Source organism: Vidua macroura, chromosome 1 (assembly GCF_024509145.1).
Source record: "Vidua macroura isolate BioBank_ID:100142 chromosome 1, ASM2450914v1, whole genome shotgun sequence".
Taxonomy (NCBI): Eukaryota; Metazoa; Chordata; class Aves; order Passeriformes; family Viduidae; genus Vidua; species Vidua macroura.
Window position 1 is genome coordinate 145471720 of NC_071571.1, and position 7962 is coordinate 145479681.

A 7962-nucleotide genomic window follows, 5' to 3' on the forward strand; every position below is an offset into this window, starting at 1 on the left:
ATCATTTGTTTGGCTTCCTAAAAAGGGGGATGAAAGGAGAAAAAACATGGTGAGTTTGTCATGCTCTGTTCATAGCAGTATTTAATTACTTCACTGAATACTTCCAAGCTCTACTGTTGCCTGTAGGCAGTGGGAAGAAATATTATTTTCTTGCTTACTGCCTAACATTTCTTCTGGGAGACAGAGAAAATTGGTTTTCTTTTGAAATGTCAGCAATTAGCTGCCACTAGAAAAAGTCCCCTGGGCAGAATAGTTTGGTGCACCAGCAACAGCCAGAAGTTTTCCAATATTGGTGCTGTTTCACTTACATGTTCCTGGTTAAAAAGTGTTCTCATGTTGACGTTAGAAAAAAAAAATTCCTGTAACCAGAATCACAAGGACATTAGGTGACATGTAGCTACATGGACAGGTCTCAAGGTCCTTGATGGTCTCACCCAGAGCTGTGGACTAAAGTTATTCACCTGCTCAAGTTAATTTTGTACAGAAAAAAACTCACTCTACTCTGCGTCTTACATTGCATGAAATCAGGACATTTATCAGACACATACAGGACAAATGGCAGGAACTTCTTAAGCTCCTGATGAGGAAAGATGATCGATTTGTGGGTGTTTTGGGCTTTTTTGTGTTTGGTTTATTGCATTTTTTTCCTCATTCCTCCTTCACAGTATCTCCTTCTGAAATCATGGGTAAAACTTCTTCTCCTTGTTGTTAAAAAAATCGTTATCACCTCTTTGATGGATCTAAAAAAAGCAGACAAATAGTAAAGAAAGAGGATATCATTCTGCTTTTCCAATTGGTTGGCAATACCAAACACAAAGTCTCTTGTACAAGTAGAATATGGGGATTCATCTCTGTTTTCCACTGACAATGATAGGGAGCAAATACCTTCAGTTGACTTTTACTTCCTAATTATATGATATAAAATTAAAGCAAAACAAAATGCATGACAAACTTGCAAAGTCCTTTCTCTTCTATAATTTATTGCAAAAACCATGCCAGCCGCAGCAAGGTAACAAAAAGCTTTTGATGTATTTTCAGCTTAAAATAGGCACACCCAGATTTATGCTTTATGATGGATGAATTGACATATTCTTTCCATTAATTGTTTGGGGAATTAAAGATGATTATTCCTGAATGGAGAAGTTTCTCACTGAATGCCCAAAGTCTAAGCTAAGTCTGAGCAACCTTCATCAGCTCCCTGCTTCAACCACCTAAATAGCATAAATTATTGAGGGAGAAAAAAGTCTTATTTCTCTTGGGTTTCTGGTGGGTCAGGTATAAGAAGGAGACACCCCAGGGTTTTTTTTACAATCATAGTATTGTCCTTCTTTTTTCCAGAGTACAAATACACTTCATTTTGAAATTCAAAGTGAGTCATGGTTGGTTTCTCTCTTGATCTTTACTGCACACGTATTTTCTCAGTGCAATGATAAGGAAATAGATTTGCGTATATGCATGAGCCTTAATAGCCTGTGACAATCAGAAATACAGAAATCTAGCAACATATTTTACAGAGGTCTGTAGTTGATACAACATCAAAGTGATCTAACAAATTTAAAAAAAAAAGAGTTATAATTAAATCTTATTTTGAATGTAACCAACATGACATTTTAACTTAAATAAATTCTATGAGACAGAATGTGTTACACTGAATTAACACCTTTACAGGCTATGTGCTTTTTAAAGCAAGTACATAAGTTAAAAATATCCTTAAGGACAAAATCCCACTTTTCTTGAAAGTGCAAACTGAAATTTTATTTTCCAAATTTTCTTCTTTGCCAATAATTTTCTTATCTTTTTAATGAATTATTCTGTGAGGGGTTGACATTCATATTCCATGACAATAATGGGAAAAGCCCTAGTCATTTCATTGCCTCATCCACATCATTAATAACTGTGCCAACAAAGAGTTACACTGTCTATGGCTATATTTCCACATGAAAAGATGAGAAATGTGGTGTGAGAAAATTATATCTACTTTAGAAATATATTTATGTAATAGAAAACTTGCCTGCCATGAATGCAGTAACTACAGAGTGTTAATGTATGTTACTACTGACAGTGACAGGATAGACACATTAAATTTATATTGTTTTAATATTGTATTTATTATGATGATCTGTTTTTGTTATACAAAAGTACACATATTTAATAAACTTTTAGTTATAAATATAATATTCTGTGTAATTATATAGGAATTATACAGAATTAGTTTTTATTTCATTTCTATATGATTTATTATTGTTTTGATTGAAATATGTGTATAAAATATATTTTATTGAAATATCTATGTAGTAAAAATCTTGCCTTATAAATGCAGGCACTAGAGAGTATTAATATGTGTCACAACAGACAGTAATGCTATAGACCTGCTACATCTTTTTATAAAATAGTATAACTAATAAACTATCAATATCAAATGGATCTATTAAAAACACATTTATTAATAAAAATCTTCCTAGTTATATACAAATATACACACACTATAGCTATATATTCATCTGTCTACTTTTCTCTGCAGCCTGTGAGTTCCTGTCTTTGCCACAGCACCGTGAGCTGTTCCTGGGCCACCAGCTTCCAGCCCCACAAGCACAGCTCTGTGCACAAGCCCTGCTAACAACAGCCATAGGCCGGCACTCCTGCCAGGCCATGGCGCGGATCGAGGGAGGCTTCCATCGCCTGGGAGCAGGCAGCCAGGTCCAGTGCCAGGAGGTGGAAGAGGTTGGGTGGCTCAGCTGTTCGTACATCTGGGGGCAAACTGATCTCCTCCGGAAGCCTCTGGTTGCCCACAGTAAAATTCTCCAGGGGTTTCTCTTCCAGGGATAAGCACAGCTGCTCCAGGAGATCCACGAGCTGAAGCACAGTGTCTCCTGTGCCACCGTGACACTGGCACGGTGCTCAGAGGGTGCATGACCATGGTCTTGATGGAATAGATGGAAAGGTCCTTGCATGCAAGAACACCGGCCAAGGGCTGCAGGCATTTGAGGTGTGAGCTGTCCTGGGGGCCCTGCCTGGCCATGTGCCTGCAGAACTTGATCTCTGCCACGGCGTAGGTCTCAGGCCACACTGTGCTTGGGGTTTGGGCCCCTCGAGGCCGGCTGCTCACAAAGGTGTCAGGGATGCCTTGCTGCACCCCAAAGAGCACATTAACCCAGAAGCTTCCTTCCTCGTTGGTCAGCCTGAGTTTGCAGGAGCATTTGGAGGGCAGCAGCACTAAAGGCCAACTGCGTGACCGGGGCAAACACCGTCAGGTTGATCTCACCAGCGTGCAGAACCAGTGGGCAGTTTTCCTCACATCAAGGTAGTAACTGGTGCACAAGGTGTCTAGGAGATTGAAATGCTGACTCCTCCTCCTAACCACTTCATGGTGGTGCAGGAGGCACAGCAGGCTGGCATCTGGCTGCTTCTTCAGGCAGCTGTACTCCAGCTCCATGTAGACATGGAACTTGCTGCTGGGCCTCTGCTCCTCAGTGTTGTGCTCCAGGTGGAAGGAGTGGCCTTGGGGAGGAGTGAAATTAATGGAAATCATGGCACATGATTTCCTTCTCCTCATGGGCAGTACAACCTTCAAAGGCACTGCCAAGAACCATGGCTCCTTGCAGCACCAGGAAGATATAGTTCTCAAGACATGCCTGAGGACAGTTTTGAAGTTGTCCATCAGGGCTGCTGTCCTCTCACAGCCTGTCTGCAGGTCCTGTACAGACCACTAAATGCACTCCTCTAGAAGCCATCCCAGATCATATTCCCATATCTCATCCCCTTCCTCATTCTCCTCCTGGTCACTGCTCTGTGCCTGATGGCTTCTTTTCCTCCACATAAACCACAGTGCCAAGAGAAAGAGTCAGAGCCCAGCAAATACCCAGACCTGCCAGTGCTGCAAGGCAGACCAGAGCAGGTCTCCCCAGGATGCACCACTTGGCTTCAGCATGAGCTGCTCCAGCTCCCGCTCCAGCCGAATCCTCTCCCGTTCCTGGAGCTTCACATGTGCCTCCATTCACAGGCACGTCACCTCATCCAAACCATCGCCCACAGGCTGCGGGTACTGGACAAGGCTTTGCAAGAGCAAGAACCAGAGTACCCAGGAATCCATGGTCTGCGGGAGGATGGAGAGAAGGCCCAAGTGGCACTGGGAGAGAGGCAGCTGGCACTGGGGATAGCAGGAACATGAATCCCAGGGATCTGGGGGCAGGGAGGACAGGTCCCCAGAGAGCTGGTACACAGCAAGGCCTGTCCTGCTGCCCCAGCAACAGCAGCAGCATGCCCTGCCTAAGGACCTCCAATGAGGGGCTGTCCGTGGTGAAACAGCGCATGACAGCCAGCCCCACCCTTCATCCCCATCTTGGCTCAGCCAGTCAGAGTGGCCTGAGGCAGACAAAGCCCCCACAACAGTACAGTGCTGTGGTAGTCAGTGTTTTCATGTTTGATGTGGTTTTACAATTGCTTAGTTATTTATCTAATGTTAGCCAGGTCAGTTGGTTCGTTCAGTGTACCCCTATTTCTATCCCTCACTGTTGGTCTCTCCCAAGTTGTTTACTCCAAAGTTTCCCACTACTTGCCTGTCCCTCCACCTGCCAATCTCCCTGCTCCTCCCCAGTTGTCCATATGTCCATATGTCAATCCAAGCTGTACAACCCACCTCCCTTGTCAGTCTTCATCCCCCCACCCAGTTTTTCGGGAATGTTCCCTGGCAGTTACCCTATACCCCACAGATGATTTGTCCCTAAGATCTTGTCCCTCCCTCATTTGTTCCCCATTGGTTGCTGTAAACCCTCCACTCCTCCCCAAGTCTTCCCCCATTGGTTGTTCCCAGACCACTCCTGCACAAGCCTACCCCATTTATAAGTTGTTACAGACTATTGCTCAGTTGGCGCTCATCCCTGACTCCTGTCAGGAATAAAATAAAATCTCCTTGGCTTGTCGCACAAGTGTCCTCTCCCTCGTTTCTTTGTTTTGGGATCCTTGTCTCTCAGTCAGGCAGTTTTACCCAAACAGCTGCCTACACCACTACCAGCTGCTCTCATCTGAGACTCTGGAGTGGCCACTCTTGTGGCTCTCCCTGGCCACTAAAAGAGACCTGCTAGCCAGCGCTGTCCCGTGTCTGTGGCCGCAGCCTGAGAGAGACACAGTGCAGGCCCACCAAGCATAAACAGGCCCCCAGGGGTTCCCTCCACATAGCAGCAGAAGCCCCTTGAACTCCTGTCAAATGTAAAATGGGCTGACATGACACTTGGATGCTTTGCTCGCTGAGATCTCCTCCCGTGGGATGGCATTGGTTCCCTTGGCATTGACGTCTATGCTTGAGGCTGTGTTTGTGGGCCTCTGTGCCACCCCTGGGTGTGTGCCAGTGAATATTCTGGTGGTGGGGATGGGACCTCTGCCTGGCAGCCTCTCTGTTCTTGTTGTGGCACTGTCAGGGGGCACTGTCTTACAGTGAGTTTGAAATATTTTTGAGTAAGCTATTGGAGATTATTGATATCAATCTTTTGAGCAACGTGTTTTTTAATCTGTCTTCTTTTTTTCTCCCCTTTTTCTATACACTGCTTTTGGTGAGAATAGACAGTCCTGCACAGCATTAGTTTCAGGATTGCTGGACATATGCTAGGTCTATTATACTGTAGCGGCAATAGGATCAAGTCCAATCAACCTTAGTAACCGTACTCTCTAATTGCTATCACTGGGAAAAAGAGATGCAGACAAAAAATCATGGACCATCTTTATCTTCTTTATGGAAGTGATAGAAAGGGGCATTTGTGTTGTGCAGTTGTCAAGTTGCCAACTGAGTGACCGATGATCATACCTGCTCCCTTGCTGTTCAGCAAGGAGCAGTAATTTTAGCAGTGAAGAGAATTATGTTTCTCTTATGTGTAAAAGGATACTGTTGCACCTGATGAGTCTGTAAAAATATGTGGAATAAAAGTTTAAAAGTCATTTACTCACTCTTACTGGTATTTCTACTTGGCAATTTTCCGCTTTATAAACACAAGTCTTTCCAAAAGAACAGCTATTGAACAAGAGTAGCACTGTTTTTCATTTCTACTGCATAAAATGCACTGTGAAAGTTTGCCTGCTGTATTCCATTAGCAATAATCTGTACCATCAAGACGATGCAATAGCTTCTGTTGTTGCTGCTGTTGAGTGACATTTTTAATCTCAGTTTCCAACTAGAAATAACATTTTGAGAACCTCTTGAGTACATAAAAGATTTCTGGGACAAGTGTGAGACAAAATAGAGTTAATCAGCAGAAATTATTTGCAGACTTTTGTCAGTGTACAAAATAATGAAAAATTTATTGTATTCCTTGTTTAAACTTCAGAAGTACATAGCTGGTCTGCCAGTAGTGTTCAAAATTTGACGTTCCTTTAAAGACTTAAACATTTCACCAATATTCAAGAGCCTTCATTAACTCTTGTGTTTACTTTATTTAGTAAGCTGTATTTTTGCTGCACTTCTAATGAACATGTGTTTGGAAGTCTCCTTGACTAAACTGAATTTCAGGGTTTTATAAATCTTTTGGAACTGAATTACTTCCAGTCTATTTTGAGATTTGCCAAACACTTTGAATTGTATACCATCCAGGAGGATATCAGTTCTTACTGTAGCCAACTATTTTTAAAGAGCTGTATTTAACTAATAATAAAGAACTAGGAAAAAAACTCTAAAAAATCTCTAATTCTCCAAGACAACAACATAACAAAACCAGAAACTACCCCAAAATGAAACAAACAAACATACATGCGCGCGCACACACACACCCCACCCCCCACATACACAAAAACCCCGCAGAAAATCCAGAGAGTCAACAATAGAGTTTAGACAAAATCCAGCCATTGTGATGTCCATCCCCAGCGCATATTCACTGACCTACATCTGCATATTTGCACTGGCAAGTCAATGAATGGTACCATGGTGACATATTAAGACTTATCAGTATCTGAATGTCATTTGTTATTTAGTACAGATTGTTATTTAGTACAGATGCTTCAAATCTTCTCTTTTTCTGTGCACCTAGACAACAGCTGTGTATGATTACTGTAGTATTTTCTTGTCACTGAAAGGAGAACATTATACTTCCATTTCTTAGTCTGAAATTATTTTTTTCTTTTGGCTGATATAAGCAAGTATTTGAGATCTGATTCAAAGACAAGATACAATTGGTAAATGCTCCTGCTTGGATAGCCTGGGGAGAGTATTAACTGGGCTGTGGGCTTCCAAATATTCTTTTGTGTGTTTTCCAGAATCCACTGAAATTGCTGTTAGCAGCTCTGCTAACCATGAGATGGAAATTGCATGTGTCAAATGACTTTTGAATGCCTTTTGTTTAAGAGAATAATTTTAAATTTTGCTATTATTTTTTAATGTTGAAAATATGGTAAGGAACTATGGCATAACTTCTTTGAAAAAGAAGTTTCCAGCGAGGATCAGATTCTGTGAGGTATTTACCTCAATCCATCCTATGAGATCAGAAATACCTCACCAGTTCCCACTTCTGGAAATGGAGTTGGATGTTTATTCTCCATCCTTTGCTGTATTGGAATGTCTGTCCCTTAAAAGCTCAATATCTTTGTAATGTCAAGGAGGAAGCCTCGCTTAGCAAAGATATTAAGATATTCAGGGGGCTCATTCACATTCAGATCATCAAATGAAGTGAATGAAGCTAAAACTTCTGGATTAACCTGGATCTAAAATTCCTACTTTGTTATTTTGCTGGATTTGGTTTTTTTAATTGGCCCGGGGTTTTTTTTTTATTGATAATAATACAGAAAGATATTTGAAGAAATATAGAGTAACATTTGCTAGAGGCTCCGAAGGTTTTCAGTGTTTTGGAACATTTGGCTGGTTTATGCAACTATTTTTTTTTTATGAAATGGGCCCATAATCTACAGAAATAGGTATTTCCTTCAGGAGAAACCAGCTCTTGCTGAAAGAAAGAATAATGAGGGTGCAAAGAGATAAGTACTGAT

At 41.8% G+C, this 7962-nt stretch overlaps 1 pseudogene; it reads right to left on the minus strand.

Annotated features, from left to right (window-relative positions):
* Positions 1 to 2613: 2613 nt before the first annotated feature.
* LOC128809667 (inositol 1,4,5-trisphosphate receptor-interacting protein-like 1) lies at positions 2614 to 3658 on the minus strand (annotated as a pseudogene).
* Between the last annotated feature and the right edge of the window lie 4304 nt (positions 3659 to 7962).